The sequence below is a fragment of the Pseudorasbora parva genome, chromosome 1 (genome assembly GCF_024679245.1).
Source record: "Pseudorasbora parva isolate DD20220531a chromosome 1, ASM2467924v1, whole genome shotgun sequence".
NCBI classification, from domain to species: domain Eukaryota; kingdom Metazoa; phylum Chordata; class Actinopteri; order Cypriniformes; family Gobionidae; genus Pseudorasbora; species Pseudorasbora parva.
Genome location: NC_090172.1, coordinates 66,570,034 through 66,587,511, shown reverse-complemented (window position 1 = coordinate 66,587,511; position 17,478 = coordinate 66,570,034). Strand labels below are relative to the sequence as shown.

At 39.8% G+C, this 17,478-nt stretch overlaps 2 protein-coding genes across 2 annotated transcripts in view; both read left to right on the top strand.

Moving 5' to 3' along the window:
• LOC137080903 (uncharacterized) overlaps positions 1-17,478 on the top strand; it is a 470,496-nt gene that overhangs the window by 193,470 nt on the left and 259,548 nt on the right. The window lies entirely within an intron of this gene.
• Positions 1-17,478, top strand: part of LOC137080985 (uncharacterized) — a 61,189-nt gene that overhangs the window by 17,152 nt on the left and 26,559 nt on the right. The window lies entirely within an intron of this gene.

Genomic DNA, 17,478 nt, shown 5'->3' with positions numbered 1-17,478 from the left:
TGAATTTGAGAAGTTAAAAGACTTACATTGCTCACCATAGCTCCGTTTAAATGATCCTGTCTGCAAGCTGAGCTCTCCCTGCAAGCTGAGTGTAATCTCCCATCCCCCAATGCCGGATTCAAAACATGCGGAAATGGCTCCCTCTGCTGGCTGTAGTCTTTAGCCTCTGGGCAAACATTCCTCCTATGATGCAAAAATCGTCATTTTGCATCATAGGAGGAATTTTTCCAGAAATAAAATGCATAAATCTCTCGTCTCAGGGAGATATGAGGGGGGAAAGCACAATAATTTGAATATTCTCCAGGGTTTCTACTGATACAAAGCCATATGCTAATCGCTGAAGTAACCCTTTAAGTTCTCTCTCCGTCCCTTTGCGCGTCTCTTATTCACTCACACACACACACGCGTTGCATTCGACCGTAAAACAAGTTTTATTGCATTTTGGCGCATTTAGTATGACATAGCTTTTAAAACCAGTGCAGTTGAATAACAGAGTTGCGACACGCCTTCATCACGCGGTCACGGCGCTCATATAATTCTAAACAAACCAGCGCGGTGTCAATCAATACAGACCAGTGTTTCCCAACCGGGATCCCGAGCAAAAGGTGCCGGGACGCACTTACACTTCGGTTCATCTCGCATCTGATGACGCATCTTTAATATGGGTTGTAACTTGGAAATAATGCTGTATGTATGTTTGTGTCGATGGATACACGCGCTGACTCCTCAGGTACACTACAACAACAGCGATAATAAAAGGAAAACGTGGGCAAAACGGTCTCTCTTTGTAAACTTGCATGCGAGTGCTGCCGTACGTCCGAATATGAGCAGTCATTTTCACCGTCATCACCCCCGTGTAGCAAGGAGACTCGAATGAGAAGATCTGTCTTTGTGCACTCGTCCCAAAGCGCGCAAATATTGAGTTATCTTTCAAATCCTGTGCTTAAACGGACAAACTCACAAAAAGTATGTCAAAATGTCACAGCCTACTCTATGCCGTAAGTGAACTTTATACAGAAAATACGACGACTATCCGTGGGTCTTAAAGGGGCAGTAGCATTCACTGCTGTCTGTTTAATGTCAAACAAAAGATAAAGACATCACTCACTGCGCCTGACTGAATAGCTTTTGTAAGTTTAATAAGGATTATTTTTTTATTTTAAACAGTTAAATGTGTGGTTATTTTACTTTTGATTACTTCATTCCATTTCTCTACCTAAAAACTAATGTTAGACCTGAAAAGCATTGTTTATTTTGTTCTCATCTTTGCTCAATAGTATTTATTTGTGCTGCTGCTTCTATTTAAGTTATCTGTTCTTATTTTCTTTATTTTCATTTGACAGTAGTCCTTTTTCCCCTGAACATAGCAAATACCGAACTGTACTGAAACGTGAACCTAAAACTGTGATACAAAGTGAACCGTGAGCAGTCTGTACTGTTACACCTCTAGCGTAACTTATGCGAGGGGGTGCCACAGAATTTTGAAAAATTTCAAAGGGTAAAAAAATAAATCGTTAGATTAGTCGACTAATCGAAAAAATAATCGTTAGATTAGTCGACAGAAAAAATAATCGTTAGTTGCAGCTCTACAAAGATACATGATGGGGGTGTGATTGATGGCCATGGGGTGTGAGTGAGTGAATGAGAGAGAGTGTCTGAAGAGACACTAAGGCAAAAAATATACTTTGCCAAAACAGCTGTATTTAAATTTAGTATGTGGGCCCACAGGGCAAATTATGCCCAATAAAACAATGACCATGGATGAATTTGGTTAAGCTTCCTGGTCAATACTTTTGTGGTAAAAAAGAGGGAAAAATATTCCCACATTTGCGCAGCGCATAACATATCTACATTTCTTTTCAGCATATCGCGATGGAGCTGACGGAGCGGATTCAAAAGTGTAATATCATGTAACCGTTAACCTGAGCAAAGTGGGTTGAGTGCTTTCCATATGCATAAGAAATTATGAAAGAATAATGAGACTCAAAACAAATAGATAACTGAGTTGAATTGGCTAATTGTAAAGAATACATTTGAATCTCTTTGGGGAAAAATGGTATGAGACAAAAATGATTATGAATAGGGGTTTAAGCCCTGCTAGTGATGTAAGTTGAGAGCCCTAAAAGGGGACAGGACAGCGCTCAGCCTCACAAAAGCTTTTCACAGGAACAGTGGGACAGATGAGCAGATGATTATTATATGTTGTTGTCACTAACAAGAAATGGTTCAGTCTCAATTATAGGTGACAGGAGCTCAATTCCAGGAAGGATTCCAGTATGATCCAACAAAAAGAACCGCTGAATGCACATTGTGATCTCAGAAGAAGAGTGTGCACTGATCACCAGAGGAAACTTGAGTCCATGCTTCTCATCTTAAAATACATCAGCCAGCTTCAGCATTCCCACATACCAGGAAGTAGGGGATACAGAGCGTACTAGTGATGTCTCTCCCTTACCAACGAGGGAAAGCCCATTGCAACGACTCGCAAAGAGTCACCCTGGTGAAGAGATGATGCTCACAGAATGATCAAAGCTTTTAAAGCAGATGTGGGTCAACAAGTGAAAAAAAGGGATAGGCTTGACCAGAGACACTTAAATGAAAGGTTGCAGAGTGTTGAAAGCTCATAAGGAGCTATGCAAAACTGAAAGAATCAACCTAGAATTTCAAATGTTATGCTTTAGATCTCAACAGATTTATTAACAACTTAAAAACCCCAGCAAAATAAGAACTTATTAAAAAACGAGATAAAACTGCAAAACTGTAGAGGTGCAGATAATGAAAAATAAGACAAAAAAAGGTTGAGATGCAAAACTACTTGTAAGAGCTCCATAACTTCAAGGAATAAGAAAAAATAAAATAAATAAATAAATATTATTACTACTACTACTACTACTAATAATAATAATAATAATACAGAAGAAGAAGAAGAAGAAGAATGTAAGATGCAAACTATATCACTACTGTTCATAAAAAATTGAAGTTTAGACAATAGTAGTAGCAGATATCTTTGGACTTGTGGTAAAGAATGACTTCTAGCCTCTTTGTCACTAAGAAATGAGCGCTAGAGTACGGCTAATAAAGCATTGTCAATGAGAATCAGAACAACTTATAAAGGCTTACAAAGGTAGAACTAAGAGAGCTTATGAACAAGATCCTAATATAAAATAGATGACTCCAGAAGTATACCTAATAAATGTCAGTCTAAAGTTAAAACAAAGTTTGAATTAGGACTATAGGTATTACCACACATTTCAATTTCAATTCAAAAGCTTGTAGCTTGATTTAGTATGACAATATGATACAACTAATTTGAATATTTATCAAGTAGTGCTTACAGAGCCACAACCATAATTGAAAGATATTATTCAAATTTAATAAAAAGTAGGCCCTTAGAAGGCAACAAAAGAGGGCCAAAAAAGATATTTGCCATTCAGATAAAGGACAAATGGTTGTGCATGGTTTGTGACATCTAAGAATGTTAAGGGGGGGAATTAAGATATTATATGATAAGGAAAGATTAATGAATATTTATAAGATAAGGAAAGAGAAAAGTAATTGATTAGTGAACATTTGTGCCAAAATATCGAACAAAAGTACTAAAAGTAACAGATTAGTAAAGTAAAAGATTAGTGAACAAACACTTACATTATACACAAGGGAGTCTTATAATTGTTATAATCATAACTTTATATTTATGTTTCTACTTCTAATCAAGTTTTAGAGTTTTGTTAGTAGTAAAAAGGAAGAAATGATTGCTTTATGAGCAGCTTGAACTGAGCCACTAAAGCAATCAGTCAGACTGCATTAAAGGACGGGTGAAACACTCAATCTCATGTCAATCTTGAGTACCTATAGAGTAGTATTGCACCCTTCATATCTCCGAAAAGTCTTTAGTTTTATTATATTTATAAAAGAAATATAGGCTGCACCGAGTCTTTCAGGAAAAAACGAGCACCTGTAGGCGTATCGTGTGGGCGGAGCTAAAGAATGACGAGTGCATACAAAGCGGTGACATCCTCAAGCGTCCACAAGAAACTCATGGCTATCGATCAGATTCAGCTAATACAGATATGATCCAGAATCAGATCTGGAGGCTGAAATATATTGAACAGGAGAAACAGCAACAGCAGGACGTCCGTCTCTGTGGTATGGACTGTATTTAGTGGCCTGTCAACATTTGTGTGTGTTTACTCGCAGTTTATGAGGACATGATTCGGTTTATGGACTATTGTATGCGACTAAACATTAGCAGTAGCAAGCAAAACAGTTTTGCACGTCAGACTAGTGTAACGTTATATAGAACAACAATGGAGTAACGTTAACCTTTAGCGCATTTGAATGACGAAGCACGTGATCGTGTCGTTTACTGATGTTTACTCACGCGACGATAGCCAACAACACAGACATCTGAAGCAGTTTTACTCACTGACTGCTTCCAAAGCACGACCGTGAACCTTTATCGCGGGGACCGCTCCGTCAAAAACACACTTCTTTGGTATGATTTGGTGAAGTCCTGTGACAGAAGTGACCGTGGAGATCTACTTTGCGACGCAACTGAAGCGATGTTGTAAAGCTTCCCGTCATTTCTGCATTCAAATCGGTTCAAATGCAGCGCTGCCTTCCCGGAATGCTGTGCTGAAGCGTTGGAAGTCGCTTGATGTCACCCATAGGAATAAAGTGGAGCGCGGTGTGACAGAAGTGTTCACGGACGAGTGGATCTGCAGCTGAGCGAGTGTTTATGGGCGTGCATTTCCTCTCTCGCTCTGGTCACGCGCGCACGCACCCTACCGTACGGCCCATACCTTCCGCTCTGTTCACGTCAAGCCGAGCAATACTTGAAAAAAGCTAAGAGGTTAAAATAACAATAAAGAGGGCAAACAAAGTATATATGTTAAGATTGGTCTGACAAACCAAATTGAAATGTACAAACATGTCTAGTATTAAAGGGAGCAAAAGAATCTTTTACTCTTTTTGGAAAAAGAAAAAGAACGAAAAGGAAAAAATACACCTAAAAAAGAAAGAAAATGTCTGAAAAGAGATGTTTGGTTCTGATGCTCATCCAGAGTGTGGTGGCATAATCTGGCCTTTGGCAATAAAGAGTAAGTGACTTAATTTAAGTCATAAGGCAGCATAACTAAGGAAGCTAGATTTTGAAGCTAGACGTCTGGAAGAAAGATTCAAAATTGAGGCTTAGGTAAGCCCCAGAGGGGGAAATGTAGAAGATTTTTATTATTGAATTTAATGTAAAATAAGCTGTATATAAGACACTATTAGATATCGGATGTTTGCTGAGGTTGTGTTTGCCCTGTATTAAGTTTGTGCGGACGTTGACAACGTGCTTGAAAATGACATGTAGATGCATGATGGACAGAAAAAGATCTTGGAATGTTGTGAATATGATCCCGGAAACCAACTGGAAAACTAGCTGAAGGTTGTTACCATTTTGGGAAAGCAGCTATGTATATATACTAGGTAAACCAAAGAACTGGAGTTGTCTCCTGCAGGAGAGACTCGGCTTTGTTGTTGTAAATAAAGTCTTTCTGAAATCAAATGATCTTTGGGAAATGATTTTTGCAAGAAGAAAATTTCCAACATTCTCAGCGTCCCGTCCCGGGGCCTTTCTTCCCGGAGGTGCATGAGGAGCTGACTAGGTCGTGGAAAGCACCATTTAGCGCCCGTGGGCGACCTAGCTGCTCCTCCCCCCTTACTACCCTTGACGGCGGGCAGGCCAGGTGGTATGAGGGTCTTCCGCCGGTGGAACGGGCGGTCGCGATGCAACTGTGTCTGACTTCCGCCTCCAGCTGGCGCGGGGACCCGAAGCTCCCGTCCAGGGCTTGTAGGCTCTCTTCTGGTCTGACCACGGGGGCCTATAGGTCCTGTGGCAAGGCCGCGTCCGCCCTGCATGCCATGGTGTTGCTTCAGGTGCATCAAGCACAGGCACTCATGGACATGCACGAGGGTAGTCCTGGCCCAGAGCTCCTCCGGGAGCTCCGGACGGCTCCAGACCTCGCCCTATGGGTGACAAAAACCGCCGCCCGTACTATTGGCCAGGCGATGTCCACTTTGGTGGTCCAGGAGCGGCATCTCTGGCTCAACCTGGCCGATGTGAGGGAGACCGATAAGTCCCGTTTTCTGAACTCCCCTATTTCGTCGGCTGGGTTGTTCGGCGACGCGGTTGAGAGCTTTGCCCAGCAGTTCTCGGCCGCCCAGAAGCAGACGGAGGCCATCCGGCACATCCTGCCCCGGCCACCCCGCCGCTGGGCGTCAGGTATGACGCCCAGCAGCAGCCTCCACCCGGGCGTTGACGTGGAGCCGGCCGCGGGAAGGACGTCCAGCACGCTCAGGCCGCTGCCAAGCCAGGTGGCAAGCATCGTGGGAAGAGACCCTGAGACGGGCCACCCAGAGATGGAGGATCCTGCTCGACAGGAAGTGGCAGCAGCACCACTTCCTCCCCCCGGAGGAGGGCCGGGGGGCTCCTTTGTGAGTTTAACATCTGTCCCAAAACTTCACAAAAAGAGCAGTTTTCAAAATCTCTGGGTGCCAAGAGAGCGCGCTTGGTGGTGTGGCCACGTGGCCTCCCCGCTATTCCGCGCTCCCTCAGTGGAAGCAGGTAGGTGTTGCCACGCGAATGCAGCCTCCACACCGTACGGGTCGGGTCCCTGCATGCCGCCACGCTGCCGCTGCGGGTACGTCTGTGGTGCCGATGGTCCCGCTGGTGCAGTTGCTGGGGGCCTGGCTAGTACTCCCCAGCTCATCCCGCTGGCTCATCCGCACCATCAGACTCGGCTATGCGATTCAGTTCGCCCTCGACACAGACCGTTTTCTATGCTTTGCGTTCGACGGACGAGCATATCAGTACAAGGTCCTACCCTTCGGGGTCTCCCTGCCGCCCCGTGTCTTCACGAAAGTCGTGGAGGTGGCCATTGCTCCCTTGAGAGAGCATGGTGTTTGCATTCTCAACTACCTCGATATATATATATATATATATATATATATATATATATATATATTTATATATATATATATATATATATATATACACACCCCACACACACAATTAACAAAGATACACATTATATAGGCCTACACAGTGCTTAAATTTCAGGAAGAATTCTAGTAATCAAATGTAAAATTACACTGCATAGGTTATCATAGATAGGATAACTTAATGCTTATTAAAGCTGAAGTTATTCAGTCAAGAGCTGTGAGGGATTTTCTCTTTGCATTTGGTTGTTTAATTCGCAGTAATTTGTCAGCATGTTGATTTACAATGCTGCTTCTTTAAGACAGATGTGCAGATCTATAGGCGACTGATAATAGGCAGATGGACTACATTTTCACTATCGTTATACACACCATAAATGATTTAATTAATGATTGCAAATGTAAAAAAACATGATTTAACAACCAATAACACATTTTTGTCACCGTACTGAGAGAGTGAGGACCCAAATACAGAATGAATGGGGAGTGAAGTTTATTAACAATAATAGACACAGTACAATAATAGTGAGGCGGGAACAAAGTCCGAACAATATGGGCAGGACATGATGGGGAACCGGCTGGTCAGGGTTGAGACAGCAATGATGGCCAATGATGAGACAAGGCTCAGGGAAGCAGGCTTGACAATGACTTGCCGTAGAACTAGAGTGGATGCCGGACCAGGAGAGTCAATGAGCACGTTTACATGCAAACCACTAAATTGACAACGCAAGTAAACCACGTTTACATGACTTTATTAATAAACCGGGTTATTTCCTTGTAGTGACGTCAAAAATCATAATGTCCGTATATCTGACTCAGAGTATTCCTAATGTTACGTCAGTTGTAATCTTAAAGCATGTCAGCGGGAGATTTACAGCTTAAATTATCCCTCATACAGAGAAAGGTTCATTCATTAATTTTTTTATGAAGCATTTTGACTGAACCAGTCTGCGTTTGTGTCCTTATTTCATGCAAAACACTAGCTCGCTCTGTCTGGATGCATTTAAATCTGCTGTAAGTTTGCATTTTTGTCACCTATCACACATGCGCACTTCAATAAGCCGACAGAAAACAGGTTAATGCGTTTACATTAGGGATGGGGCCAATCCAATCCAGTATCGGTATCGGGACCGATACCAGCGTGATTGAAGTATTGGATTTTCCCAATCCAACCAGCAGAGAAATCCGATATCCATGAGCCATGTCTGCGCTTAAACGTTGTCTGCTGAAATGACTCCTGCCTGCTTGTCTGCTAGCTGGCTGAAAACTATGGAATGGATTTCCTGAACGGAGGCGCGGCTCAATGAGACAGAGTTATGAGACAAGCCCCTGCTCAGGAAATCCATTCCGCAGTTTGCAGCCAGATAGCACGATAGTATTAAGCAGCATTGTGGCTAGCCATACACCGCAGAGCAAGACGATGTTTGCAAAACCGTAATTCAGAGAGGTGGAAGCTCCCTCACGTCATACACACCGAACGCAATCAAACATTCAAAAAAGCAGATAAGTTCAGACAAGACTAGGTTAAATGACATTAACAATCGCCATCTGCGGGTGTGTGTCGGCTGTGGCGCATGTAACACTCACACTAGCCACTTTGAACTTATTATGGTCTTCTCAAAATCCATTTGTTATAATCGCGTTGTGCATCACACGTGTTTCTATTGAGTTTATGAATATAATAATCAGAGGCGTTCAGATTAGCCGAAGTTTTGTTCAGAGCGCACACAGCTCTCACTGAAATCTACACTAAAAGCAGAGAAGATTGTGCGATGTACTGCGCAGGAGATTCATTCAGCATACAGTGATTGGCAATGTTTGTTTTATTTCAGCCCTGCAAATACTTTCAAACAAACACAGCAGAACTAGCGCATCTGATATGACTGGCATAAAGTCTGCTTGACGTTCAGGAATTTAGGGACCGTCTCTAAAGTTAAGTAAAACATTGGTATACGTTTCTAACTTCAATAGTATTTGAAGAGAATGACTTAGGGCGTTTTCACACCTGAAAGTCCGCACCAAGGTCCGAACCAAAGTTTGTGTTTGGACATTTGGTTCTATTTGGTTTGCTTTCACATTGCAGTTATGTTAGCGCACCAAAGAACTTTACATGACGCACTGGCGTCCTGTCGTCATCATCTATGTGGGCTGCATCTTAACATTGATTGGTTTGTTAGCGCGTGCGTCTGACGTCAGTGTGTTGTCAATTCAGCGGCTAACTTTGACAAGAATGAATGAACAGACACATCGTTGCCAATAATGTTAATATTATGGCATTACTATCTGCAGCACCAACTATACTCGAGGCAAATTCACCAAATGAACGTCCTCGTTGTGCAAACATTTTATCGGCGCCGACAGGAAAGGAGGAGCTCCTAGAAGATAGGCTTTTTAACCAAACAATGTATTTTATTTTATAGCCTAGTTATGTTTAAATATATTATAATGTTATTTTTACATTTCATCTAGGCTATATTGTTTATGAAACGTGCACAGATTTGCAAAGACATCAAGTCAGAAATAATTTTGACCACTTCATTAGATTTGTTTTGTAGAAAGCTTTATTTTGTATCTTAATTTTAATAAATGTTTCATCATTTGCCTGAATTTAATAAATAAGCTTAAATAAATAATATAGCAGACATCCCGTGACGGAGCGATCATTTGTGTTGCACATGAACTGGAGCGGTCTCATAACTAAACTGAAACTCATATTGTCAAGCAGAGCACGCTGTTCACGCGAGCTGACATGAGTACACAAGCGGTTCTGGATAAAATGCTGCGCGCTCCATCACTGCTGCTCACATGTGCAGTGAGTTTAATCTGTGTTTTTTCACTAATCCTACACCAGAACTTCCTGTAAATGGTCTGAAAGTCCGAACTATACAGAAAATGCTTTCACACAAGAAACAAACCGAACCTTTGTTCAGTTTGGTCCGGACCGAGACTACCTCTTGACGTCGGACCAAATTTCGTCTGTTTGGTCCGGACCATGGTCCGAGGGAGGTTTCACACCTGTAATTTTGGTTCGTACCAAACTGAAAAGTCCGAAAATCCGGACCAAACAAGGTAGGTGTGAAAGCACCCTTAGTCATAAAACTGACTGTAAAGTGTTTATCTAGGTGTCAGGTATGATGCACATTATTTGATATTTAATAAAATAAACATAATAAACAAATATATGCTTTATTTCACTAGGATATTGTATGGGATGGGCTCATACACAAACCATGCTAGATTTAAATGTGTCATAGCTGATAGAACACTGATGAGAATATTGCTTGAGAATATATTTGCAGAGATAATATTAGAGATTATACAGTATATCAGAGATATAATAGAGATTTATGCATTATGCATTGCCATTGACAACGGCGATTTATAAGGAAGGAAATCCCACAGAATCTTGCTTTTTGAACACTTTCATCTTATTTGAACAAAACCGTGATAATATTCGATAACCGTGCTAATTTGGGTCACTATAATCGTGATGTGAAATTTCCATACCATTTCATCCCTAATACATAAATATCATACTTGCCGATTGAGAGGAGTTTATTTTAGAATCATATAAAATCAACAATAATGATAATAATAATATTAAAGCAAACACAGCTCTGGTATCGGAATAGTATCGGCATCGGACGATATCCAAATTTCGGATGACTAATAAAGGGGTGTGGTAACAGGAAACAAGGAGGTGGGACAAGAGGAGCACATGGCCAACACAAACAAAGACAAAGCCATGTGTTCAGACACAAGACAGACAAAGAAACACTGAACAGAGACAAGACAAACAAGTATGCCAGGGCAGGGCCCTGAAAATTTTAGTCAAAAATGATTGAGCTGTGGGAAATATGTTTTGAAATTATGAATTGTAATTATGATTATTTGTTGCAGCCCTACCATGCACAGAATTATGGGAAATCCTAAGCGTAAGAAATCATAAGTGAATGATGCATCAATCAGTCCCTCCAGTTTTTCGCGATTCCGCGATCGCTGAATACAATGCAAAATCGCAAAGTGTCGCATTTGCATTTCACCGCAAGATCATCACAAAAAAATTATTTTCAAAACCCAAAAAATAAATAAATATCTAATTGAGCTATCTCTAATTTATACATAGTTATATATTTAGCTTTAATACATAGTTTTTATGAGGATTACAGACGTTGGGGTGCTTGTGTGTGGTCTATGTGAAAGCGAAAGTGAATCGTTCTCTCCTACCGTCTCGTCTCGCATAAGTGTCAAGGACCGGGCGAATTGATTACTCTAAATGGATGAATGAGCAAATAAAATAACACAAAAAAAAAAGTTAATAAAAGCGCTCTATACCACAAACTCAATTCGCTCCTGACACACGGACTGATGTCAGACTGGCGGAGGATTCTGTGCGTTTGCCACCTATCAGCGCTCGCGAGTGTACAGATTTATTCTGTAAGATTAATGCCCTTGAACAATCATAATCAAATACACCCATGATTATGCCTAAATATCCATCTTGGAGGTGTCTTAAGTGAATTGGTTTGGGAGGTGTGACAGTACACTGTTAGCAATTGATGTAATTTTACAATAAATTTTACAACAACGCATTGTATTCGTGTTTTTGCTGTAAATGCAAATGCATGATGGGAAATGTATGGAAAGTCCTGTAATATTATTGTAAATGCACTGTAGAAGCGTTATTTTACAGCCACCGCGCATAGCATTGTGGGATCGCGGCTGTTTGAATTTTGAAAATAGGCGCCAACGGTACCAGAAGCATTCATCTTTGGAAGAAGGAACACATCTCAGGTATGTAACATGAAATATTGTCTTTATCTTATTTATAAGTCTATATATTAATAAAGGTGATTTCGTTTGGTATATTTCAGTGACATTAGTAACGTTAGGTCCCAAATGTCAGCGCGCCCGACTCGACTCGCTCGCTCCCGGTAGAAACTGACCTGAACTGACCGCGGTGAAGTTAGTTTCAGGCTATGGTTTCAGGTGTCTTCTCACGCCCGTTTCACACATACTCCGTCTGCAGTGCGTGTGCGGTGCGTGTTGCGTTGCGTGTGCGTTGCAGGAGCCCCACACCCTGTAGTGTTTTCACATATGCTGCGTTTGCAGTCCACAACTGATCCGCTTTTACATATCACAAACACAGCATTTATTAATGATTTTTTAAAATCCAAAAGTATTTACTGAACATGCCTCGTCAGAATTCCAATTCTCTTTGTTTACTCTTTAATAGAAGTCAGGTTACATAGCCGACTACATTTAAACAACATATTTTCAATTCATTAATTCATATTTATATATAAATATACTTTAGATTTATCTCACACAAAAGGCAAAACATTTAAACATAGGTTATAGCCTTAAATCACAAACATTTTAAATTAGAAACTTAGAATAGTCTATTCAAAAACAGCCGACTCTCATCTTTTCTTTCGTTTTTAAACCCTTTTAAAAGAAATCCTGCAGGTCAAAAAGAACTTTGCTTTTCACCTCCAAGAAAGTACGAGTGCTTTCCATTATGGCACATTTTTTTAACCTAAATGCCAGGTAAGGTGTTGTTTTGTTGCTTTACTTGAGAAAAAAAGCCATGTGTTGACTTTGAAACAAGAGTATATTTTAAATGATATGCATCTGTGGTGAAATTACTAGATTTTCGTGTCAGTACATGTTTATTTTAATGCGAAAAATGTTCTATCACTTTAATGCAGCAACGCAGCGCAGCGCAGCAAAAAATAGACTCGGTACGAAAACGATCCGTCCACTGCTGCAGACGCACCGCTCCTGGAACGGACTGACGGACTGCATCCGAGTGCAGTGTGAAAGCTGTCATCCGTTAACATGGGTACGGGAAAAAATACGCAACGCACACGCGCTGCAGACGGAGTATGTGTGAAACGGGCGTTACTCTATCCAACTTAAAACTAACTTCACTGCGGTCCTGAACAGTCAACAACGAAGGAATCCTAAACTAACGTAAAGAACAACTGAGCAGCAGCAGCTGTTACACACTGCAGGAGTAACGTTAGCTGCACTACACACCGGCTGCTAGATTATTTCAGACACGGATTTGATGTCGATTATATCTGAACTTCATCGATCGAGCGGCTCGGCTCACACAATAACGGAGTTAATGATGAGATCGTCCCAAAAAGCCCCGTCCTCTCAGAGTAATATTGCAGAAATGCATGCAAGTAAGTTACAAACATTTATAATGTATGGTTTATAATGTATAGTTATTTAGAATTCATTCTAAACTTTAATTCTCTCGTATTCAAATTTCATCATTTCTAGTTATTTAATAAATCATTACTATTGGTCAATTTTTACGTCTCTCTGTGAGTTTTTAAATATTTAACCAATGAAAAGTATTAAAAAAGAGCTTGTGACTCAACCTGGTAACGCCATTGGCTGTTCAAACTGTCAGTCAAACCTTATAAATCCATCCGCCTTCATCGTGAATAATGTGCTGCACGGAGACAGATCTGCAGGTTGTGTACAATGTTATGATAATTAAGAACTGATTGAATAAGTAAAGCGTTTTCTTTAATCCAGAAACATTATATATAAGACTTCTGTTTGCTGTTTTGTAATCGGGGTATTGAAGTTGTGTTTTGCAAACTAGCATGCTTGTAGATGTTACGGTCACTGAATGAATAAAAACAAAGGTGAGTTGAAATATGGGCTTTAATAAATCGACAGTGCTAGTATCTTCATTTAATTCTATAAGTTAGCCATAACTGTGAGCTAATATGAATATAGTATCTTGTTATTTACGTTACTTTGTGCTTTGCGAACAAGGGTGGAAGAGCAGAGCGTGTGTCATGTAAGCTGTCTGTATCTAAAATAAACTGCGCGTACGCAACTTAAACCAATCAGCATCGTTATTAAAACATTTTCTCGGAGGGTTCAGAGCCTGTAGCGTTGTAGATTAGGAAAAGAATTGTGAGGTGAAATCAAGCGGCAACCTCCCGCGATCTCTCTTGAAGCCAATACGGAAGTAATGTAAACTTCAATTCCTCAACTGGCCACTAGGGGCAGGCTCCAGAAGGAGCAGAACCTCATTGAGCCCCATGTTAAAATTCTCAACTTTAAAGCAGAAAAAAAACATGTTTACAGCCTGGAACCAATTGTGGTTTAAGGCTAATTTTGATCTTCATGACAACTGTGAGGGGGGTGAATTTTTTATAACTCATTCGTTTATGTTATATAAAGCCTTAAAGTTCTGCATAATTAAGGGCGTGGTTACAAGTGGATAGCCATTTATCCGCCGTCTATAGTTATTGCGTCACCTCAGCTCCGCGCACATCCCGCCTTTTTGCCCATTTTCTGTTATCCGGGAGTGATACGCGATGACTCGCTCACAAGATGGCAACGCCCAGCTCGCCCCTACTTTAAGCTTCAGAATGGCTTATCGGAATCCTATGGGTGACGTCACGGACACTACGTCCATATTTTTTTACAGTCTATGGGTGAAATCGAATTATTGAGACTGTGACTATAAAAAGCTAAAATATACCTAATTGTGTTAAATGCATTTCAGGAGAGATACTAAGCGCAGACAGGTGGATGAAGTCCATGGAAGGAACGATTGTGATGGGCCCCATAACAGTCTTTTGAATGGAGTGGCAGCGGCCTTCGCTGCTTACTATGTGTTTAACTTGCAGTATCCAAAAGATGCTTCAAGCACTCTTGAATTTATCCAAAGGTATGTTTAAATTGAATTCACTAATTTATTTACTAATGAAGAAAATAGATCCATCATATCCATCATTCTCATATGGAACGTCCCTGAATTGCTTCCTTTTTGTCTAGTATTATTAGGCTCTATGATTTTCTCTATGCGTTCATGTCAATAGACAGATAGGATGTTTGTAAAATAAAAATGAACAAAATAAGAACAAATAATCAAACTACAAGCAACAACACAATAGGGGTGTGAACCTACACTGGTCTCATGGTTCGAGTCGATTACGATTATCAGGCCATAGATTTGGTTCAATTCGATATCGCAATGCATTGACGACTCACTGTATCCTCATTTAATTTTTTTTTCAGGCAGTTATATAAACTGAACCTTTAATTTTACCAGCGCAAAGAAAACACGCTTCATAAATGTATCAAGCAAAACTCAAGTCTGGGCACAGAAGACAACAGGAGCATTTAGAACAAATAGAAAATACTAAAAGACACTTCAGGAGGTGGTTCCGCTCCATACAGTCAAAAATAAAGTCTAAATGCATCTGGTTGTTGAAACCACAAATGTTCATTTTACTCATCGCAACAATGCTAAAAAAATGTAGGTGTATCTCTCATCAAGTAAACACACACACTACCGAAAGTAAGGTTGCAGGTGCTCAAAATACAGTCATATTCATTAAAAGTAAAGAAACTGAATGATCTGACCAGTGCTTTTGTCGCTCACTCTAGGAGGCAATAGGAGGGCGCGCGGCTCAATGGTGATTAATATAATGCAGCTCATAGCTGTTGTTTTCGGTGATGTGAACACAAATAAATCTGCATATAGTGCAGGAAATGTAGATCGGATTTATATCTGTTTTGTGGAGATACATTTATATGCCAACGTGTAAATGAAATCGTTTAGATAAATCAGATAGCTTTGATTTACACAGCACATGTGTTCTCCAGGTCGTGCTTACCAGATTAAGCCGAAATGTGCCCAGATGTCATCTTTTAAAGTAGTTGGAGTTTTTTAATTACTCTCACTTGTATCCCTCTGCCATTGTATGCTACCGCGACAATACACGTGCGTGACAAATTACGTCAGAAAAGAATCAGTACATTATAAGCGGTTATGGTCTATTACTGAACCGATACCGAATCGTCCTCGTCTGCATCGCGATGCATCGAAGAAACGATTCATTTCGACACCCCTACAATACAAATACATACAATAGAGCAAAGATGCATATAAAATAGTGTTTTGAGGATTTTCAGGAATCTAACAGTAGTTTTTAGACACAGACATTTAATAAAGTAATCAAATATGAAATAGCATTGCATGTTATCTTGTGTACGCTGAGAGAAGATTTAGGTGTTTTTCTGTGTGTATTTTGTGTTTTGCTCTTAAATGTTTAAACTGCATTTTTAAAAATCTTAATCTTAAAGGCTTAATTTGTAAAGGCTTTTTTCTTCTCTCTCTGTTTTCAGAGCTTTTTGTGAATCAACTCCCAGACGGGCAGCACAGCAGAGAAGAGACATGGGCTCAACGCACCTGTCTGCACCCTCTTGAGAAAACTCCTGGACTTTGAGTTAATGGGCTAATGGTTGTGTTGAGCCCCTACCCTCAATGACACTTCCTGGCCCCAGATGGTGGTTTAGGAGTCCAATGGCATTGACCATGAACAACTTCCCTCAGTTCAAGTCTGGCTGGGCACTTTTGTTGCATATCACCATGTTCCCCTTGATGATAGGCTGTCTGGGTTTCTGGAAGTGAGCTATTCTTCAGTGAGAATGTCATTTTAAAAAAAGTGGATACTTTTGTATTAAAAAAAAATACAAGTTTGTAATATGTGTCGCATAGTGTTAATAAAAGATTCAGAAAAAATGACATTGTTTTTTTTATTGTAAATAATATTTACAAATAACAGGATATATACAGTATATTGAATTACAATATTAAATTGTAATTTTCCTGTGAAATTACAGGAAATTCCTGGCAACTGAGTTGCAGTAAATATACAGTAAAATACAATAAATTACAGCATTTTACTGTAATGCTACTATAATCACAGTAGCACTGCTGTATAAATACAGTACTTTATTGTATTTAAAAAACAGTAAAATTCCTGTATATTACTTGCTGTAAATTTACGGCAACTAGTTGCCAGGAATTTCCTGTAAATTTACAATAAATTTTTAACAGTGTAGGCTATTGGGTATTAGGCCACTGTAGGCAGTAATCTTTAAAGTGAAAGCAACCTATACAGCTGCCTATAGGCTACCTCAACCACTGAAAAAAAAACCTGTAGCCTGACTTAAACTAAAAAAATTTTTTTAAACGACTTTAAAAAACACTGTTTATCTGTATATTTATATTATATTTATTTGTCCTCGTAGCAATTGTTTATTAGTTCTTATTGTATTACTGACAGTTAACTTGTTTAATTAATTATTTGAGAACTTTTTGTATTAGGCAATTGCTTATTGCTGTATTTACTTTTCTCAGATATTTCTAAGCGATCATGTTATTAAAGCTATAGTACACCACTGGGCTAGCCTTTTTTGTAAGATACCAAAATAAAGAAGATTTGTGCATTTTGTTTGTTCTATTGATGTGTATGACTATTGTACATCTAACATAATACATAATATGGTAAATGTGGTATATTAATTATAAAAATATAAAAATAAAATTTTAAAATTTTTTCGCAAATTTCTGGAAATTACCACCACAAAATCAGTCATATTGATCGCAAAAATCACAAAAAAATATTGCGAAATCCTGGAGGGACTGATCAATGCAGCTTTAAA